The sequence below is a fragment of the Microcaecilia unicolor genome, chromosome 6 (genome assembly GCF_901765095.1).
Source record: "Microcaecilia unicolor chromosome 6, aMicUni1.1, whole genome shotgun sequence".
Taxonomy (NCBI): Eukaryota; Metazoa; Chordata; class Amphibia; order Gymnophiona; family Siphonopidae; genus Microcaecilia; species Microcaecilia unicolor.
In genome coordinates, this window is record NC_044036.1 from 277,091,136 (window position 1) to 277,114,094 (window position 22,959).

The 22,959-nt window shown below is 41.3% G+C and overlaps 1 protein-coding gene across 2 annotated transcripts in view; it reads right to left on the reverse strand.

Annotated features, from left to right (window-relative positions):
• Positions 1-22,510, reverse strand: part of LOC115472985 — a 130,897-nt gene extending 108,387 nt beyond the window's left edge. For both annotated transcript variants that reach the window (XM_030207553.1, XM_030207551.1), the window contains exon 1: positions 22,157-22,510. The gene's annotated coding sequence lies outside the window, so the exon portion shown is untranslated. The remainder of the gene's footprint in view (positions 1-22,156) is intronic.
• Between the last annotated feature and the right edge of the window lie 449 nt (positions 22,511-22,959).

Below are 22,959 nucleotides of genomic sequence, written 5' to 3' on the forward strand. Positions count from 1 at the left end.
TCCTGTACATCCTGCTACCAGAACATCTTCTAAGAAGACATCTTCTATTGCAGGAGGGACTGTGGAAGACAGGAGAACTAGACTGAATCCTGAAATTGTTGATGACTTCTTATTCATCCACAGATTAAAAAATCATAACAGTACTTCATAGAGCATATATCTCCTGTCGAGGTCATACAGAACGGGTTGCATTTTGTACCCCTGGACATTTTAACAGGGTGAATTAGGATTCCTTAGGGTAGTAAAAGTTAGCTATTGTTGGGGTTGAAAGGGTAGAGGGTGGTGGTGGAGGGAGGGAGGGTTTTAGCTGCTCATTATTATTGTTTTCTATACACAAAAATTGCACAGCATATTGTTCCTTTTTATACTTCAATAAAAAGATTTAAATATAAAATCATAAGTGTTCGAGGCTTCTGCAGATGAGACCAGAGGATGGGGACAGAACCTGCAGGGACAGGATGAGGAAAGAGACAGGACCTGCGTGGACGGGACAGAGACAAAACCCAAGGGGACGGAGCGGGGACAGGAACAAATTTTATCTCCATGTCATTCTCTAGTACTGGGTTAGCAGTAAACTGAATGAACCAATGCAGAACAAAGTCTTTCTCGCTTGTATTAGAAAAGTAGGAAGGAAAATAAAATGAAAGGCATGACCCAAGTCAATTCTTGTTTACATGCTGGCCCCCCAAGGCAGCACTCCCTGTCTTCTAGGATGCATCCATCTGCATCCTGTTGATGTGATAATTGTCACACATGTGTTTAACAGAAATGTTGCCTCAGATCATACATGTATGCTGCAGAGTGTGTAGAGGAAATTCCTTTAAACATTAACGTGTGCTCAGCAGTTCTATTTGATCTCTCCAGAAGGAAAGGAATAGGCCCATTTATTTTCCTATCACAGAATTCCTATCTTGGGGTATCGCCAGTGTTTCCATAGCAATAGACTGATGTCACAAGTGGGTTTATGATTCGTTACAAAGTTCAGCCACAGATGCATTTGAATCCTGAGAGACACATCTCATTTTTGCACAACTATTACTGATTAATATTCATAAGCAACAGGAAAAAAAAAAAAAGAAAAACACAAAATGCACATAGATAAGTCATTTGATGTCTTAGCCTGAGACAACACTAATGCTCAATGAATATGAACGATATCATTTGCCATACATATATAAAAACGTACTAAACCTCCAGCGTAAGCAGACTGAGTTCATACATTTTTATAGTAAATATCCTGAAAACCCTAATTTACATGTCCCATAAACTTTATCCATATTTGCATAATTGTGTCAATATTTCAGCACGATTTAAGTGGACAGGAGCACTAATCAGCCATGTCAAATCCAGCAAATAAAAGGGCAGTCCAGGACCCAAGTTGGGGAGGAGCTAGCAGATATGTGGCTACCAGCAATATTCAGTCCTGGTGCTAGGTGGGTACATGGGGTTTTTCTGTGGTCCTGTCTATTAGCTATGTGGGTGGCAGCACTGAATATTGGCTGGCACCTGCAAAACGTCAAAGTATCTGATGACCCCTAGCAGCAGCTCTGCAGCCAGACCTCGAGTGGGAGGAGGCCAGAGCCCACGGTGGAAGGAGCACATTTTGGTCACCGCCCCGCCACCCAACCCCACCCACCCCCGTCGCCCACTGCTGCCGCTGTACATCTTTGGCTGGCGGGGGTCCCCATCTTGCCCATGATTTTATAAAATAGGGAAATGTCTAAACTATGAGCACAAAAGCTAAAAGGACACCATGAAACTAATGACTAGCGGACTGAAAACAAATGGTGGGGAAGGGGGGGTTCCCCTTATGCAGTACATAATTAACCTGTGGAATCAGTTGCTGGAGAATGTGGTCCAAGGTGACTGGCATAGAAGGATTTAAGAAAATTAGATAAGTGCTTGAGAGAAAGTTCATAAACAATCATTAGGCAGATAGACTTGTGAGAGTCATTGTTCATCCCTAGAAGAGAGCTATAGGAAAGATCGACATTTTGAGATCTGCTGGGTTACTTGTGACCTACAATGGCCAATGCCAGTTTGACTCAGCATGGCTTTTTATATGAATGTGATTATGCATGAAGCGAGATTTCAAAAACAACTTTGAACCATTTATTGGTAAATATAATTAAGATACATCAGAAACAAGTCTCTCTAACTTTAAACTACCAATAAAATTAACTAAGACATTGTTTTGTTCCTACAATAGTTGTAAATGTCACCAATGTATGTGGGAAGTTTCTCAAGCTAATGATACTGATGCCAGAGTAACTTTCAATTAATGTATCACAAATAAATTAAGACTTAAGAAAAAAAAAAGTCTGATATTTTACTTCCAAGCACAAGTTGCTTCCAGGATTTGGTTACATGAACTCCAGTGGGGGACAGGAGAAGTGAGAGACCTGTCTGAGGTCCTGCACACTATCTACAATGCTACATAAATTGTGTTGAATAAAATTACAGGTACTAAGAAACAGTTTGTTCATAAGCATTGCAACAATTCAGTAATTCCAGTTATTAGGTCACAGCCTTCGTTATGAAGCATGACTTTGCAACCAGGGGAACTGTGCAAATGAAACAAAGGTTGTTTTTCATTATCGTTACAACATTGCTTAAAACTGTGGTTTAGTTGTAGACATTACAAGACCTATCACATGCTTCCGGTCCATTACTGCTTTGGGGCAAATTCCTTTGAAAATAGTCCTATAACTACCTTCACTAGACAGTCCTTCTCAGACCTTCTCAACCCAGTCCTCGGAAACACACCTCAGGTTTTCAGGATATCCACAATTAATATGTATTAGATAAATTCTATGCAAATCTCTCTCATGTATATTCATTGTGGATATCCTGAAAACCTGACTGGTTAGGTGTGTCCCATGACTGGGTTGAGAACCCCCTTGTCTAGAAAATGTCGATAAATTGCCTCCGATTTCAAGACCCCTCTCTCTGCTCCCCATCTGACTTCTTCCTGGAACCCTTAGGGGTGTGGGCACCACTGGTTAAGAACCCCTGCACTAGAGAATTATTGATACTTTAGCTTGACCAGTCTGTAACCTGCAGTGTTGCTAGTTACTTTGGTTTCAAGTGACTATGCTTATGACTGGAGCTCCATTTCTTATGTCTCTGATTATTTACCCATAAATGGAACACCTGCAGTCTATTCTTTTCTACATAAACCTTGCACTGCAAGCAGTCCTCACAGCTTTACTTTTGAGCCACAGCACATATCAGACGTACATCGAAACGGGTTTCCTCAATCAATCATCAATGCATCCTTTCTAGTGGCCCCTCATTAAGCTTTTATTAAAATAAGGAATGTTGCCAAAAGCAGAGTTGGCAAGGACCCCATGTTTAGAAATTGCATCAACTCTGGTTCTTTCCTTGATAGAGAACTAGCAACATATGGAGATTAAGTTGAGGGAGTGACACGAAGTTCAGTTTTAGCCCAGAAGAAAGGGTTCTCTCACAAAATAAAAATCATGTTCTCTGTCAAACTAATCCTTAACACTATGTGGGTCTGATGTATACTGGTCTTGTAGATCTACAGTGGGAACTTTATCTCGTATGTTATTTGCTTGTTCAAATTTAAAGCAAATTTGGGTTGAACATTAGGAGGGGGAGGGCTAGGGCTCCTCCATTTTAGGATGGGGAAAGGGAATTGAGGGGTTAGAGTTGGTAAGAGTAAAAGGTACAATGGGAGGTGATAAGGATTGAGGGGGGTCTAGTAAGAAGTTCATTAGTTGGCTTGGGAAGGCCAGAAGCTGGGACAGCCTTCCCTTTGGAACTTAGGATACCATAGTTTAGAGGACCAAGAAGAGGAGTGTGCGACATGAAGCCCTTAAAAATAATATTGTGGAATGTAGGGGGCATTTCCTCACTTGTGAAAAATATATAAAATGTTCCAAGCACTCAGTAGAAAGCAAGTCTCCATAGAATTCCTACAAGAAACCCAATTAAGCTCAGAAGAACATGGGAAACTCCAACAATGGTGGGTGGAAGTACTATACTGAGGTAGCAGCAGTAGCAAGAAAGGTGGGCGTAATCATTTTATTCCAAAATATGGTCTAGTTGTGGAGAAACAATGTTTATGTAGACACAGAAGGGTGCTATGTTATAGCTCATATTATAGTAGAACGTCAATCCATCGTCCTCTGTAACATTTATGCCTCAAATGTCTATTCTAAACAGTTTTATATAATTTTTTGCTCATTTGTAAAACTATAATTCACCCACAATAGTTGCAGGAGGTTTTAATATAATAATGGATCCAGATTTCAATAAAACCTATTGGATAGGAGGGTGTAGATTACACAAAAGGAGCGCCCATATGTGACACTTTCAAGCTTGTAGATGTTTGGAGAGGACTCCACCCAAAAGAATGTGATTATTCTCATATGTTAAGCATAACAAACATAGTAACATAGTAAGTGATGGCAGAAAAAGACCTGTACAGTCCATCCAGTCTGCCCAACAAGATAAACTCATATGTGCTACTTTATGTGTATACCTGACCTTGAATTGTATCTGCCATTTTCAGGGCACAGAATGTTGAGGGCACATTCTATGTTCTCTAGAATAGATTCTATTTTAGTATCTAGAGATTTATTTAAGAGGATCCATGAAGCAAGTCACTTAAACCTTTACTGCCCCAGGTACAAAATAAGTACCTGTATATAATATGTAAACCACTTTGATTGAAACCACCGCAAGGTGGTATAATCAAATCCCTTTTCCTTTCACTATGGCATCAGGTTTGATGCTGCCATCAATCCCTCATTTTCCATGCAGCCTGCACAGTCTTAGTTGTAACATGGACTCAGTAGGATGTATGACCCATTGAACTTTTTACTGACTCTGGTTGTGAGCCCAACTTTACAACTTCATAGGGGGTTATAACCCATAAATTGGGAAATGCTGCCTTAAGGCCTCTTTGATTATTTATATATCTTTTACTGTGCCATGCCACATATACCACCCTTTTCACAAGGAAATATATTCTTATATTATTCCTGATTCCTTTTGAGAATCATTTCATGACTTAATGCTCATTAAATCTAGAACAAGACGTGCCATGCTTGGTCAACTGAGCTGCACCCAACTGGAACCATTATCATGGATTCTTAAACTGCAAGCTGCCACCGTCACCTAATAATCTATTATTTTGAAATGGATCTAGTACAATTTGCCACATGCTTTCTTAAATATTTCGCATGGAGATCACAGACCATGCATTGATATGGATATCTATGGAAGTTGTGGGGGGGGGGAGAATGAGGAGAGGCAGTGGAAGTTTCCCTTCGATCTATATGGAAATACTAAATTTTTGGATTATATCCTATAGAAGTGGAATAAGAATCAAACTAATAATCAGATCAATGTGGGGAAGAAATTCTGTACTAGGAAACAGCTAAAGAGATATGGGGGGGTGAGGGGGAGATCATTGCCTATTCAAGTTACAAAAAGAGAAGCAGAGATCAAGAAGTTCTACAACTAGAGAAACTGTTATACAGTAAGAGAGGCGGTGGTCGAGGGCCGCCCCTACCAGGGATGCTAGGAGTCAGTACCTTGCCACACAAGCTACTCTTAATAAGCTGCTACATCAGCAAGCAATAAAATCTGCGTATTATTACCATTAACAATTTTATAAGTTTGGCAATAAGAGTGGAAGGCTGCTGGCTAAGTTGCTAGGGCCTTGACATTATCTGACCAAGGTACTCTACTTAAGATAGTCAAGGCTGAACTGTAAAAATCAGATAAAGAAATAGAAGGTTTTGAGATTTTTTTCTACAAAACTTATACTTGAAAGATAACACTATTTACTTGGAAAGCAGTATACACTTGTCAAACCTGGCCTTACCATGTGTAACTGAAGCAGATAAGAAATGACTTAATAGCCCAATTAATGAGGATGAAGTAGCATCGGGCTTACAACAAAGCATGCTGGGTAAAGCGCCTGGTCCAGATGGATATTTTTTGTTTGTTACATTTGTACCCCGCACTTTCCTACTCATGGCAGGCTCAATGCGGCAGGCAATGGAAGGTTAAGTGACTTGCCCAGAGTCACAAGGAGCTGCCTGTGCCGGGAATCGAACTCAGTTCCTCAGTTCCCCAGGACCAAAGTCCACCACCCTAACCACTAGGCCACTCCTAGAGCTGAGTTTTATAAAATTTGAAAAGCCTGGGTGACCACTTTCTTAACAGCCATGTTTAATAACGTTATATGTATATATATATACATACGCACACTCTCTACCTGAAACATTATCTAAAACTAATACTATAGTACTCCTAAAGATATATATATATATACATACACACATACATTTTGCTATTATACTTTGAAACCAAGTTAATGGCAAAGGTCTTAGCAAGCAGACAAGCAAGAATATTACCATAAATTATAGAAGCACCCCAGGTGGGTTTTGTTCAGCAAAGATATATGGTATGGACATGATTTTAGCCACACTGGAGACAATTAGGCTACGACAGATGTCTTTGCTAGTCAGCTTTGATGCAGAGAAGGCGGCATTCAATCGGGTGGATTGGGACTTTCTTCATGTAGTCTTAGAGTATTATGATACAACAGGGTATTTTTGGATTGCCATCAGTACTTTATATAAGAACCCTATGGAATCAGTATGGATGAATGGATCTAGTATAGAACAAATCTCCATTCAAAGAGGAACCAGGCAGGGCTGCCCTTTGTCTTCACCCTTGTTTTGACTTTAGATCCTTTCCTCAGGGAAATCATGAATGCTGAAATTAAAGGGGTGAGGTTGGGCCAACAGGAATTTAAAGTACACTTGGCTGACCTCGACTCCTCCCTGCACACATTGTAGGAAAGCACTGCAGAATAAGGAGACTATTCTGGATTTAAACTAAATACACATAAATCAGAGGCTATGGCGACTGAAGAATCTGCTCGTAGGGGCTGGCGAGATGCTTTCCCACTTAAGTGGGTGGAGGGCAGTTTCAGATATCTGGGAATACAACTACCAAGTGACTCAAGAAAAAAAAACTTTGTTCATTAGATATTCCTCAGTAATTGCAAACTACTAAACAAAAATTAGAAGAGCGTGTCTGTTCCCCATTGTCATTGATTCGGAAAATAAATCTATATGGCTATATGTTTTACAAGTTCTCCCTAGTTGGATCTTAAAGAAATAAAATGTATCGGGGGGGGGGGGACCTAAACTAAAGTTCTCTAGGCTCTATGGAAATTGGGCTGGAGAGGCTTAGGAATACCTAACATCCATACCTATAATCACACATCTTTTACAACATATAAAAGATTGGATAATGGAATACCCCATTACATATGGAAAAGGAGTTATTTCCTCTACATCTTAACTATGTGCTTCAGGCAAAGTCCAGTGATCTTCCCCATTCCTATAAAAGTAACATCCTGCTACTTCCAACGCAATTGACCTGGAGGGCATTGATAGCCTTAGGAAGTGATTTGCTTCCCATATCGAGGGATACAGCCTTTACCCTGAGCCTGGAGAGTGTACTCTTCTACAGATAGGGGGAAAGCAGTTTCCGTTATCTTAGTCATATGTTTGCGAACACTGGGGACGTACTGTAATTTGAAGCTTTGCAACAGAAATATCAGCTTTGATAAATTTGCTTACTGCCAGCTCCACCATTATACACAGACACTAAAGCAGGCAGGTTTCTTGTTAGAGGCGATGAAAAAGATGTACGATTTTTTTTTTTTTTGTCTTTGATTCACCGGATGCTATATCAGTGGTTTACATACACAGGGCTTTAAATAAACTCATTCCATTTCAGGAATTTGAGACGACATTAGCCGGGTTGTGGTCAGTAGAGTCGAGTACACGAGTTCCCCTAGTGATATTGAAGTCTCCTTATCCCATACTCTTACACTGATATGCAGTGCATCATTGAGAGAATACCATTCCAGAACAATTCAGAGAGTTTACTTCTTTTAGCTTCAGGCACATAAAGCTGAGTCCCATCATCGCTCTGTCTTAAATGTGGCACTGAGGAAGGATCCTTTTTGTATGCTTTGTGGTCTTGGTCAAAAGGTACAACAATTCTGGAAGGGTATTCAGAGATATTTTGAAAATCTTTTGCAGAAACCAGTTTTACTCTACCCCTCCGGGCTTTTTATTTGAGAAAGGGAAAGCTTTTTGGTCACTAGGGAAAGGAGAGCAGTCATTGTTGAGTAAGGCCAGGGTAACAGCAAGAAAACGTCTTCTACGGTATTGGACACAAAATGAGGGTCCTCCTTTCTGGCACTGCAGGAATGCCCTTCATGCCCTCATGGTAGTGGAAGCTACAGATGCGAGGCTGAGTGCTCGTAGGAAGAAACAATTTTGGTTAATATGGGAAAGATATATTCAGAGCTTGACCTCCAAGGTGAGAAGTATAGTGCTTAATAACCTAGACCTCTAAAAGGTTTATTCAAAGACCGTTTCTCAAAGCAAACTTTATAGGGGAGGGGGTATTAGGTAACCGGTTGGTATTATGAGAGGTTATCAGAGAAACAAATCCTCGTCTTGGGTACCGTATTTTTCGGACCATAAGACGCACCTAGGTTTTAGAGGAGGGAAATAGGAAAAAAAAATTTCCTTTTTCCCTCCTCTAAAACCTAGGTGCTCCGGTGCGTCTTGTCTGAATCCCTCCCCCCGGCCCTGTCACCACTTCTCCCTACTCACGCAATCTTCCCTGGTGGTCTAGTGACGTCGGGGCAGGAAAGAGCCCCCTCTTTCCTGCCCAGCGCGCTGCTCTCCATCCTTCTGTATGCATTGCTGCCTGACGGTCTCGGCGAGATTCAAAATGGCCGCCGAGAATTGCAGTCTCGGCGGCCATTTTGAATCTCGCCGAGACCGTCAGGCTGCATACAGGAGGATGGAGAGCAGCGCGCTGGGCAGGAAAGAGGGGGCTCTTTCCTGCCCCGATGTCACTAGACCACCAGGGAAGATCGCGTGAGTAGGGAGAAGTGGTGACAGGGCCGGGGGGGTGGGGGGGAGGAGGTAACCCTGACGGCTATCCGGAACTCGGAGGGCGGGCGGCCTGCCAGCCAGCCAGCCAGCCAGCCAAATCTACCTTCGGACTATAAGACGCACCCCCCATTTTCCTCCCAAATTTGGGGGGAAAAAAAGTGCGTCTTATAGTCCGAAAAATACGGTAGATTCTCTCTCTTTGTACATTTATTTGTGATCAGTTTAATTTATGTATAAGAGGCTAGGGTTATGTTAAGGGGGAGAGATGGAAAGACAGAGAAGCTAATGTAAACATTGAACTCTGTGATTTTTGGATAGCTGATTGTATCTTTATTGGAATGTTCAATAAAAACTGTTTTAAAGTAAAGTACTTTTGGGTTCTAGTATGGGAGCAAATTACATGAGTATTATATATTTAGGCTGATTTTAACTATAAAATTGTTACTATTTTTAAGTTAGTGGCTTTATCCCATTTATTAAGCAGGGATAGGGCTAAACTACTTGACATGCTCATATTGTCTGAATGGATGGATAATACTGTCTTGTCTATGAATGCTTGGTGGAATGCTGTCTCTCTTACTAAGAAATATGAAGAAGTTGCAGCTCTTAAAAGACAGAGCTACCAACCGTTTAAAAAGTTTTGGGCTCCCGTAGATATGTTTGTCAGTTTGAAGATGTATAATTTTGAATGTAATTTATGTCCTGGGTTTTTTTTTGGGGGGGGGAGGGGGCAGAATTCTTGTATTGGTTTTTAAATAAAAAGATTCAACAAAAACAAAAGCAGTGGTTCCCTAACTCCTGGTCTCTCACAAGATGAGTAAACAAAACCAAACAACAAACCTAGAAAAGGTAGGAAAGCAACATACAAGAGGAAAGTTCCCATTATATAGAGACCCTTTTTCCAGCTGCTCAAAACTGTTAGGGAGGGGCTACTCCCTCCCTTTCTTCCAGGAAAATGTTAAGATAGCCCAGTTTGCTACACACATTTAGAAAAAACATTGTATTTTATGCTTAATATTTAGGAAAGAATGTGGCAAATTGTGCTAAATCCATTTCAAAATAATAGATTATTAGGTGAAGGTGGCAGCTTGCAATTTAAGAATCCATGATATGGTTCCAGTTGAGTGCAGCTCAGTTGACCATTAAGTTTGACCCAGCTTGGTATCGTGTTTAGAGTCATTTGTCAACTTCACCGTGTCTGATATTATTCAGGGTGTTCTTCTTTTGTCTATTTGTCCAAACAGATAATCTGTCTAATAAATCATGTTACACTCGTTTATTCCGGGTCTCTAAACAGAAGAAAAACTTCTTCCATGTAAAGTCATTGTGAATAAGCCTTATAATATCATTGTTAGGTTATACCAGGGGTAGGCAACTTCGGTCCTCAAGAGCCACAGGCAAGTCAGGTTTTCAGGATATCCACAATGAATATGCAGGAGATAGATTTGCATACCATGGAGGCAGTGCTTGCAAATCTATCTCCTGCATATTCATTGTGGATATCCTGAAAACCTGACCTACCTGCGGCTCTCGAGGACCGGAGTTGCCTATCCCTGGGTTATACTCAAGGTACGTCAAGTTGGAGCAAGACCCCTCCGCTTGCAAACCAGTGCAGTTGTAACAAAGTAGCAGTTGACTATGAAGCTTCAATTTCTCCAAAAAATGGATGAGTGAAAAAAATTACTTAATGCTAGCTGCAGTAATACAGAAGATGTACAATAAAAAGGTTACCTGAAGATACAGGCAACATTCAGCTCAGTCTACCACAGCAGTAACTGCAGCAGTTCATCAACAGCGACAAAGCCCCCCAAATCTCCTTTGAATCACTGCAGGCCAAAATTATTTTTACTAAGAAAATGTGCCATGTGCTCAGTGTAAGACACTGACAATTAACAGCAGTTACCATCAGACACTGAAAACACACACCCTGTATTACAATTTTTTCCAAATCATCCAAGTTCCATTTATTTAGATTCAGCTTGTGACTTGTCATTCATTTCAAGGTGAGTTACATTCAAGTACAGTAGGTATTTCCCTATCCTCTTGTTTACAAAAAAAATGTCCAAACATCTTTTACACTACAGGGTGAAAAAAAAAAACCCCAAAAAAAGATAATAGGAAAACTATTACCAATCCACCTTCTGAACAATTTCCTTTAAATGAATGCTGCAGCCTCAAGGAAAGAGAGCTTTACCATAAGAACATAAGAATAGCCATACTGGGTTAGACCAATGGACCATTTAGCCCAGTATCCTGCTTCTAACAGTGATCAATCTAGGTCACAATACCTGGCAGAAGCTACCAATCCAGGGGCTTCCCCCATGTCCATCTCAATAACAGACTATGGACTTTTCCTCCGGGAACTTGTCCAAACCCAGATACTCTAACCGCTGTTACCACATCCTCCTGCAGACAGTTCCAGAGCTTAATTATTCTTTGAGTAAAAAAAAAAAAGAACATTTCCTCGTACTTGTTTTAAAAGTATTTCCATGTAATTCCATTGAGTGTCCCCTGGTCTTTGTACTTTTTTAAAGAGTGAAAAATCGATTCACTTCTATCTGTTCTATACCATTCAGGATTTTATAGACCTCAATCATATCCCCCCTCAGCTGTCTCTTTTCCAAGCTAAAGAGCTCTAACCACTTTAGCCATTCCTCATATGGGGAAAAGTTCCATCCCATTTATTATTCTGGTTACTCTTCTCTGAACCTTTTCCAATTCCACTATATCTTTATTGAGATACGGCCACCAGAACTGAACATAATACCCACGGTGAAGTCGCAGCATGAAGCAATAGAGGCATTATAATTTTCTTGGTCTTTTTTGCATCTCTTTCCTAATAATTCCTAGCATCCTGTTTGCTGTTTTAGTCCCCCCCCCCCCCTTTCAAATAAATCAAACATTACATTCTGAAAATAAACGTAGCCATACTTCTAATGAAACCTACCCCTAAAGCCCCACAGAATTGTAAACAAGATCCTGCAGCAGCCATTATCCAGCTGTCATTCAACCCACTTGCATACAAAGCCCATTCAATGAACAGCCTGTAGGAGCTGTAGACATTAAAAGCTTCTTATGCTGTCCTAGCATATAATGAAGGAGTCATGACACATGTACACAGTGAAGGCCCTGTAAATGAAGAGCACATTAAGGACTCAATCTCTTTATGCTTTGGTGGTCTGTTGCTGGAAATACCACATGGAAAAGAAGTGGTGATTAATTTTATCTTATTAACTATGCACACCATCCCCCTAATGCTGTAAAGGGTCACCAAACATTACGCACGCAAATTTAGGCATGTTCTTGATTTGCGCAAGAAATGTAATTGAGCAAGCTAATTAGTGCCAATTGCCTTAATTATTGGCCCTAATTTGTTTTAATTGGGACAAACGCACATAAAATTAGGTGTGGGATCTGTGCCTAAACTTTACATGAATTAAAAAAAAAGGGGTGTGGAAATGGGACGTGTGGCTTTGTAATTACAGAATAATGGTGCTTCGTGCATAAGGTGTGGGTATTTGCACTGCGTTTTCATTGATGCAAATGGCCACACCTAAGTTTATGTGCAACTTTCCACTTAAGCGTGTACTCTATAACCACACCAAACTTTAGGTGCGGCTTACAGAATACCGCTTAAGTGGGTTTTTGCAGCGCTTATTTTTTAGGCACCATTTATAGAATCTAGCCTCATATATCCATTTGCTGCCCCTGACATTTTTACTCTCCTGGGTCACCTGTGGATAAGAAAGTAATCGAATCAGAAATGGAAACATGGAACATGATTGCTAATAAGGACTGCCTACCCAGTTTCCCCCTACTCAGGCCAAGATGCACTAAAGTCATCGTTACAGCCTTTCCTTACCGAATTCCATAGCGAATCGGTAGGGAACGGCTATGCATGAAGGAAAGGGAATGCAAATGAGCTGCTCATTGCAGCTTACTTGCATTCTCTAATCCCTCGTAAAACCGTCAGATAATCTGCGGGTACAGCATGTTAAGAGCAGTCAAGCGTTATGCTGGCTGCTCTGCGCATGCCAAGGACGTAAAAAAATAAAACCACGTCCCTTATGGATGTCCTTTATGGACAGCCTACCCCCCCTCCGCCGCCGCTCCCCCCTCCCCCCTGCATTGAAATCAGAACTTTACGCAGCCCCTGGCTCACCCTCGTCAGTTACTTACGTCAGATGAGGGCGGGCCAGGGAGGAAAGGAGGGAAGTCCGAAGAGAGGCGATCAGCTGTTGTCGCCGGTGCAGCGCCTTCACATGGAGGTGAGAGATGCTGTGAGGGCACGGTGGCAGATGGAGGGGAGCGGGTGGAGGGGGAGCGGCGGCGGCGGCGACCTCAGGGGGGGCGGAGGATGATGGGGAAGCTGTCAAGGGAGGGGGAGGCCGGGGCTGCGGAAAACTCTGATTTCAATGCAGGGGGGAGGGGGAGCGGCGTACCATGGTAGGTGCAGCGGATGCCTGCAGCATCGGAGCCTGTGATTTTTTTTTATAATACACTACAGTGAAGAATGTCCATAAAGGACGCTCCTGACGAGCACTTGGTCGTTTTTGCCCCCTCCCGATTTTTATTTTTTTTACATTTTATAAGTTTTCCAAGCCCGTACAGACCTCTTGTTAGATTTCCCAGCGTTTTCCAGAGTTAGGGCAAGCAGAAAAGCTTAGTGCATCTCATTTCAATAGGGTTTCTACACAATTTGCTCATCTGCATTCCGTTTGCGTTAGCTGCTACCATCCTCGGAAAAAAAGTATTTAGTGCATGCCAGGGTTTACTACTTGCTCGTTATTGGCTTGTAAAGTTTTGTGCATCTGGCCCTCAAAGTCATAAAATAAAAGCAAAATACTTAGCACAAAGTTAAGGGAGAAATAAAAACCCCACCCTGCTATATTAAGCAATGGAAGCAAGTCAGCATGAGCTTTCCGCTAAGGGCTTTGGTCTGTTTATTTATGCAGATATTTATTTATTTATTTATGTATTTATTTATTTATTTGTAGCACCTCTATTCCTTTCACAAATGATCTAATGGGGATACTACCCAAAATTAAAAAAGTGTCCTAAAATTGATGGACATCTGCTTTTAAACTACAATTGAATAGAGGAAAAAAATTAAGGTGCCCTTTTACTAAAGGGTTGGAGCACGGCAAGCCTATTGCTGTGTTCTAATCTGGAACTATCGCTGGGCAACTGCAGGAGCCCAGGGTAGTTCCCATCCCCAGTGCGCGCATTTCCACTGCTACAAAAATATTTCCTATTTTTGTAGCGTTGATGCTTAACCAGCGGTAATAAGGCAGCACCGTGCACTGTCCGGTTACCACCGGGTTAGCGTGGGAGCCCTTACCACCATCTCAATGGGTGGCAGTTAATGGTTTCCCCCTCTTGAAATGGCCGCGCGGCAAATGGTTCACTTACCGCACAGCCATTTAATTTCCAGGGGAAAAAAAAAAAAAAAGACAGCCTTTTGCCTGCTGCAGTAAAAGGGGGCCTCAGAGCACATCAAAAACATGCACTGACACTAGCGCATGCCCCCTTTTACCACAGTTTAGTAAAAGAACCCCTACATTCTTAATTTTAAGAAGCCTTTGTAATTTCCCTTCTATTAAAGAACTAATGGTGGAAGGTATTACTGAAAATTCTGGGTATTATTTTTGATAATTTTCTGACTTTTGATCCTCAAGTAAAAAGTTTTTTAGATAATTAAAGAAATTTAAGACAAACATGGGGCTACTTTGAACCCAAACAATTTAGAATAGCCATCCAAACCTTGATATTATCACATTTGGACCATTGTAACATTAATTTATGTAGGCTGCAAAAGATACAAGAAAAGAAAACCTTTAAACTTTACAGAACACAGCAGCGCAACATTTAAGGCAACAGAATTTGATAAGAGTAACACCATTTGATGTATGGGTTGCTCTGGCTTCCTATGGAAGGTAGAGAACAAAGAGCCCTGTTTACCAAGCCGCACTAACGTTGTAGTGCACGCTGTGTAGATGCCCATCATATTCCTATGGACGTCTACATGCTTAGCGAGCACTAAAAACACTAGTACACCTTAGTAAGCAGGGCCCAACATTTTAAAGTATCTCAAGTATATTTGATAGTACATGATCAAGATACCAACTATCTGCTGGATTCTACATATCGCACCTTAATTTCCACACGGAAATCGAATCATATTCTATAACAATGCACGTAACTAGCTAATCAGCGCTGTCAACTGGATGTTAAAAAGAAATTATCAGCACTAACTGGCATTAAGATTTACATGCACAACTCGTTAAGCATATTCTGTAATGTGGTGCATTCTAAATTACATAGTTGAAAAGGGGGCATGGCCATTGGTGTGGCGTGGGCTTTTCTAAAATCTATGTGCACTCTTATAGAATACACACGCTCTGCACCTAATTTAGGCATCAGGATTTACGCCAAGTAAAATATGGCCTTAAATGGCCGTGACTAAATTTGGTCGCATGGAGAGGCGCTTGTAATATTTTATACATCGCTCAGGAATTTAAGCCTATTCTATAAAATTCAGGTGTATTTTAGCCAATATACCTAGGTGTAATCTTTTTCATGCAGAATTTTCAGGCGCCACATACAGAATCTAGTCCTATATGTCTAATCTTATTACTTTAACAGACAAACTGTGTTAAAATCTCTAGACACTACTTAGATTTGCATTTTCTCAACCCTAAGAAAATTATTTACAAATCTGTGTTTAAATTATCACTCCCCTACCAAGCTGCTAAATGGTTAAACTTATTGCCGCTTTCAGTAAGGGAGATTTTGAAAAAAAATGTTTAAAACTTTTGAATAATAAAGATTTGTCCTATGTAAAACTTAAGTTAATATGTCGTGTTTATTGTTGGAATCCTGGGTATGCCCCGTTTATTATTTTTTGTTAGTCGCACTGAACTTTATGAGGTATGTGTGGATTTTAAGCGTCCAATGTAATGCAATGTAATTTACACCAACTCCATCAACCCCATTTGCACAGCTATCTAAAAGCCACTAAAAGCAAAAGGGCTTGATTTAGCAAAACAAAGAGATTAAAAAAAAAAAAAGATATGCACAGAATAGACTACAGCTCACTCTCTTCCCCCCACCCAGGGTTCAGCACCTGCTCCCCCCCTTGCCGGTCTACCTTAAAAGGTAGTCTTCTGGCAGCATTGCATATACAGTGCCTGCGGCCTGCACCAAAGCTTTCTCTCTGGCCTGTCCTGCCTTTTGACATCACTTCCTGTTTCTGCATGAGTGGGTTGGGTCAGAGGGAAAACTTTCAAATCAGGATGCAGGTAGTGTATGTGGAATACTGCTGCTGAGGACCAACAGAAGACCACCTTTAGGGTAGACCAGAAACCAGCACGGGGGGGTAAGGGGGGCACAATGTTGAATTGCAGGTGAAGGAAAAGACACAGGATCATGCCAAGGATAGGGGTTCGGACATGAGAGAGCAGAAGAGATATCTGGAGGAGAAAGGAAATGCAGCAATGTAATTATTCATGCATTAACTGCTATTAGCTTACAGTCGATATAGATATATAGCAAAACACACTTCAAATTTTAAATGAAAAAAAAAAGCTTCATCTACTGAAGGAAAAATCTTTGTAATGAACAGAGTACTAACAGATAGCAGTTAACCCTGATGGTCTACCCAAGAGATAGCTGCCAGAGAAGATGCCAATAAAGCAAGTACCTACCATCAGCCACAGAGGTAGACATGGTTCAAGTTGAAGTGGGGCAGAATGAATACTGAATTATTACAATACCTCAATTAATGGATTATACTTAATATGTAACTCTACATAAAGGAATCTAGTATCACATTTGTCCCTTCAACACTAGAGGCTGACAGTTTTTTCAGCACCAAAACTGGCCCGAAATCCATGTTCGGTCACAGCTGAAACCAACACTCCCCCCCCCCCCCCCCCCCCCCCCCCCCCCCCCCCCCCCCCACTGCATGTCCCCTACCAGAGCAAGTCCTCCCGGGCCACTGTCCCGTCATCCTGACTACTCACCCACCCCATCCTCAACTACCTAAAAGGCTGCACTCACACCCACACTCACCTGTCCAGTGCAGTAGGAGGAGGAGCTGCATCGGGAATACATCTGTGGGACAGGAAAGAACCTCAATCTTTCTTGCCCACTGCCCTGAGCTGGTGCTACCACTTCTTCAAAATGGCCACCGAGACTTGCTGCAGCAGCCCCATAAGATTACCGCTTGAAGTCTTGGTAGCCATTTTGAAGAAGCAACAGCACCAGCCCAGAGCAGCGGTAGTAGGCAGGAAAGAGTAGGGTTCTTTCCTGCCCCTGAAGAGACTACTAGACCACCAAGGTATGTTAAGGTAGGCCTGTGGAGGGCCCACCAGCCAGTCAGTGTTCCCATGGTACTATCACAGTAGATTCTGTGGCAAAAAGGGCAAATCCTGGGTGGTTGGAATTCTGTATAAATTCTGCAGTGCGCAGTCACACAGAATTCTGGCAGGAGTATAATTCTAAACTGTGGTCTGTTTGTTGACTGAACATCTCACACCTCCTGTGGAAGCTTTTTTTTACTAGTTGTTTGGCTTCAACGGGTATCTAGTTCATTATTTGGGTGTCCTTCATGAGTCGCATCTTTCCCTTGAACCACAAGTTATCTTCAATATGTAGGTCTGGTTTTCTTCTTCTATGACAGCTGTGTATGATGTGACCTTTAACACTGATGCTTTCCATTCATTGATTTTGGCACTGTTCATGACTAGATTGGATTATTGTAATTGTGTCTATTTGAGAGTTTCTGGAATCTTACTTAAAAGGCTTCAGACCCTGCAAAATATGACTGGTCGACATGTCACCTCTGTAAATCAGACCAAGTTACATCTGCACTGAAAAGTTATCATTTGTTACCTGTTGTATACTGTGTCTAGTTTAAGGTTCTTTACTTGCATTTCAGGCTTTTCGTCAAAGTACACCATCTATTTATCAACGTTGACTATTCCGTATTCTCTAGCCTGGGTTTTTAGATCTGTAAATGACCGTCGTATGTTTTTTACCAGGTCCCCTGTCAGGCACAAATGGAGAGTACTCAGCTTTCTTTTTTACTGCTCCAGTACTGTGGAATTCCTTGCCCCTATATTTAACAAGTGAACTTTCATTAAGAAAGTTTAAATCATTGTTGAAGGCTTGTCTTTTTGGGGGGAAAAAAAAAAACAAAAAAAAAAACTTATCCTACTTGATCAGTATGTACTATTAGTTTTGGTTCCTTTTCACTTTTCTTGTTTTAGGGCCCTGTTTACTAAGCCACATTATAGGCGCGTTAGTGTTTTTAACACGCGTTAACCATGTACACGTGTTAACTGTGTACACGCCTACAACATCCCTATAGGCGCCTACAAGGTTTGCGTGCACTAACTGTAGGCACGTTAAAAAGGCTAACGTACCTATGTAAACATGGCCCTTAGTATGTAAACTGCTTTGCCTTGCTTGACAGTTAGTGCTATAATAAGTTTGGAATAAATAAATTATATACAAAAAAACAAAAATCTTATTTTCCCACAAGGCAAAATGGAGTGGAATAGCTTAAGAGTAGCAGGCTGAGCACCAGGGAACCCCAGTTCAAATGTTAGGTTAGGTTAAGGATTTGTATCCTGCCAAATCCCTACTCAATCAGGTTCAAAGCAGCCAACATCAAATCTACAATATTAAGTGAAATAATGTAAATAAACGTTAACACCCATATGAGTTGAAACAAGCCGACTATTCAAAGATAAAGAATCCCACATACTAATTGCACCTTAACCAAAAGACCTTTCATTAAGAAAGTTCAAATCATTGTTGAAGACTTGGCTTTTTGAAAAAGCTTATCCTACTTGATCGGTGTATACTATTACTTTTGGTTGATCTTGTATGATTATGTTCTTTCCTATCTATTTTTGTAGTTCCTTTTCTCTTTTCTTGTTTTAGTATGTAAACCGCTTTGCCTTGCTTGACAGTTAGTACTATAGTAAGTCTGGAATAAATAAATACATACAAAAAAAAAAAATCTTATTTTCCCAGAAGGCAAAATGAAGTGGAATAGCTTAAGAGTAGTAGGCTGAGCACCAAGGAACCCAAGTTCAAATGTTATGTTTATGATTTGTATCCTGCCAAATCCCTAGTACTACTACTATTTAGCAATTCTATAGCGCTACAAGGCGTACGCAGCGCTGCACAAACATAGAAGAAAGACAGTCCCTGCTCAAAGAGCTTACAATCTAATAGACTCAATCAGGTCAAAGCAGGCAACAATATCAAATCTACAATCTTAAATTAAATAACATATATAAAAATGAAAACCCATATGAGTTGAATGAGGTGAACGTTCAAAGATAAAGAATTCCATATACTAATTGCACCTTAACCAAAAGGGCTTTCATGGGTAGATTTAGTGGCCCACAGTGGCATCAGCGCGTGGGACTGCTCTGCGCCGAGGCTACTTTTTACTGCTGCCAGTAAAAAGGCCTTTTTTTTTCCCAGGGACAGTAAATGGACGTGTAATTAAAAAATTGTTGCATGGCCATTTATTGCTGGTGCCCTTACCGTCTCCAATTTAGAAAGCGGCGAGGGCTCCAAAGGTAACCCAGTGGTAATCGGGCAGCGCATGACACTGCTTGATAACCGCCAGGCACTCCCCAGGTGCTAGAAAATACAAAGGTATTTTCTAGCACCTGAAGTGGCATGTGGGAAACCAGAACTACCGCTGGGCGGGCCAATTTGTCATGCGCCAAGCCAGCAGCAGCCCTACCGCTGTTTGATCAAAGGACCCCTTAAACTTCACTCCCTTCATCAATGGAAGAGACAAAATTAAATGTTCACCATTTCTGCCACCTAAAGAATAACCTCAGGTGCATCACTATTCAAAGTTTTGAAAACCAAACAAAGCTTAAATAAATACGGCTCAACAGGAAGCCAGTGAAAACTCACAAACAAAGGGGTGACATAATCAAATCTTGCTTTCTTAAATATCAGCCTAGCAGTAGTGTTTTGAATCAAAACGTTTCCTCTTAAACTTCACTGAAATACCAGAATACAAACAACTACAGTAATCCAAGAGAAAATGATAAACAACACATTAGAATATCAGTTCAAACAATTACATTTAATTTGCTCTAATTTTTTTCAATTTATAGAAAGATCTTTTGACAACAGAATTTTAGGATTCATACTTAAAGAGGAATGTAATAGCACTTGCAGTACTTTAGAAATTTTATCTATTTTAAAACAAGAGCAGTCCAACATTTTAACTGATGCAGGAATGTTCTCCTGATTCAGACTAAACCACAGCAATTTAGTTTTCTCTGCATTAAGTTTAAGATGGTATTCTGATGGCCCTCGGCAAGGTTTTAGTCAACATAGGTGTGGATTAACAGAAAGCAGCAGAAAAATATCCACATAAGATTAGATTTTCTCACCCAAATCTAAAAATGAATTGATCCCAGCGAGTTCATGTAAATATTATACAAATGCAGAGAAATTGGGGACTCTTGAGGAACTCCACATGATTTTTATCACTCTTTAGGACTCCATTTTGAATAACTTTAAATTGCCTATTTTTAAGAAAACCCTCAGATCTCAGTGTGGTTCCTTGTGACCTTGGGCAAGCCACTTCAGTTATAAAGTTAGATTTGTGAGCTCTCCCGGGTCAAGGACAGGAAAAGCAACTAAAAAAAAAAAAAGGTGTGAGCCAAATCCAAATAGACAATGTATTTGTATTTTTCAGCTGTAGTACTTAACCGTCATGGAAGTGAATATTATCCATGCTGACCTTACTTAAGCAAAATTACAAAAAGAAATTCTGTGGAAAAACTAGGTTCACAGTAATGCTTTACTTGAGAAACAAAGAAATAAAAAAAAAGGATGTAAAGTCTACCACTTCTTCAGTGGAAATCTGAAGAACAAAACCCATTTACAATGCATTCCCACTTAGGTATTAGGCCATTAAATCAAAGCACTGAATTCTGGATACAGAGAAATTAACTGCACTTTACATGTGAGGCTGACCATCTCATTTCTATATTAGGCTGCCAGCTTTGGTTAATTATAAAGCTACTTCAGTCACTGCTCTGTTTTCTAGAGGCAAATACCTAGCTATAAAATGTAGTTATTCTACAATAGGGGACTCTAAACCTATACTGGGAGATCCTCAGGGATATCCACAATGAATATGAATGAGATACATTTGCATGTAACTGAGGTAGTGCATGTAAGTCTAGGTATGCATATTCACTATGCACACTGAAAACATAACTGGCTAGTGGGGGGGGGGGGGGGAGGCCTTCCTAGAACAAGTCTGGGAATCACTGTTTCTAGAACAAGCACAGCACTTAATTCATTGCTAATCTTGAGAAAGTTTAAATTCTTTAACCCTATTGATCTATTACCTGCAAATTATCTATGCACTAGTTTTCTTTTGCACTACAGCCACTCGTTTTGGATTTTACCTGGCTACATACCATGAGGTGTGCATATTCTACTCATGAAACATAAACATATCAAACTGTAAATACCCACACCAAGTTCCAGGAATCCTAAAGAGGGGCGAGAGAAAGCTTGGGCCAGACGCACTAAAGCTGCGATAACCTGTCCTCTGTGACCTCCAGCTGGCCAGACTTTCAAATGCCCACTAAGAATATATGATACTTATTTACATGCAATAATTAAATTTATTGCATGAAAATCGTATATGTATTATTCATCATGCACATCCTGGTAAACAGACCAGCCAGGGGTATTCCATGACCAATTTGGGAACCATTATACTAACACTGTATTCCCTCCCATTTCCTGTCTATGGAGACAATGTTGAGCGCATCCAGCCTTATCGTGTAATATCACAAGTGCCTGGGACGAACATCAGTGAAATACAGATCCTACTGTTGCACTCCCCGAAATCCTCATCAGCAGCACACAATCGTCCTACGATTTCTCTTATAGTAGGGACAACAGGGGCCGCTATGACTCCCAACAGTACAGCAATACGTGCAACAAAAGTGCAGTTTCTTAGGTAAAATTCGGATCCTATACCTTCCACCTTAATGGCTCTGAAAGTGACATGTGGAGCACTTTCTCCCTCATGAGCAATGACTTCTGCCCGTGCATTTAAGAGAAGAAAAGGCACTGATCCTCGTTTTTCCCTGCATCCCACAGCCCGCACCCACCTTCGCCTGGAAGCAGATACCGTGCTGGAAAGCTTCCTCGTTATGCAACGGAAGCCGCGCATCCCCTCCGTCCTCCACCAGGTTGTACCGTTCCTCACCGGCATGACTCGTCACCCCTCCCCCCCCTCAGCAGCGCAGTCAGCGAAGCCCTAACTCCTCGCTGCTGCCACTGCCACCACCGGCGGCGAGGCTTGCAGGAGAAGACTGCCCCGGGCCGGCGGGCATGGTGCAGCCACTCCCTCTCAGCCCTTATCTCGGCCAGGCAACACCAAGAAGAATAGGTTTCCCCGGTAGAGAAGCACAAACAACAGTACTCTCACCGCTGCTTTCTGAGCGTACTCCCTCCCGGGCTACTACTACTAGACGGCCACAGCCGCAGCCCACCGGCCCGCGCTCATTGGTTAAAAGTTACCTCACGTGACTGGGGGCGCGACTGGCGGCGGCGATGGAAAACGAGAGGAGGTAGTGGAGAGAGAAAAAGATCGTGAGGAAAGGCAGGGCGCATGCGCGCGAGGAGCACCTGCCAATTTCAGGGGCTGGTTATAGGGATTCCCTGATTATGCTGTTTATGATTATGTTTATGCTGATTATGATGCTGCTGATTACGATTATTACAATATCAATATTATCCACATTATTAATATTTATATTAATATTCATATTGACCTCATTAATACTCATATTGAACTTATTAATATTTATATTAATATTGGGGCTACAATTGGCCTGCTTATAGGCTTGAAACATTTTTGCCATCTGGCAACACTGCTGCCAAAGGGAGGGTGCTGGGAGCGATGGACCAC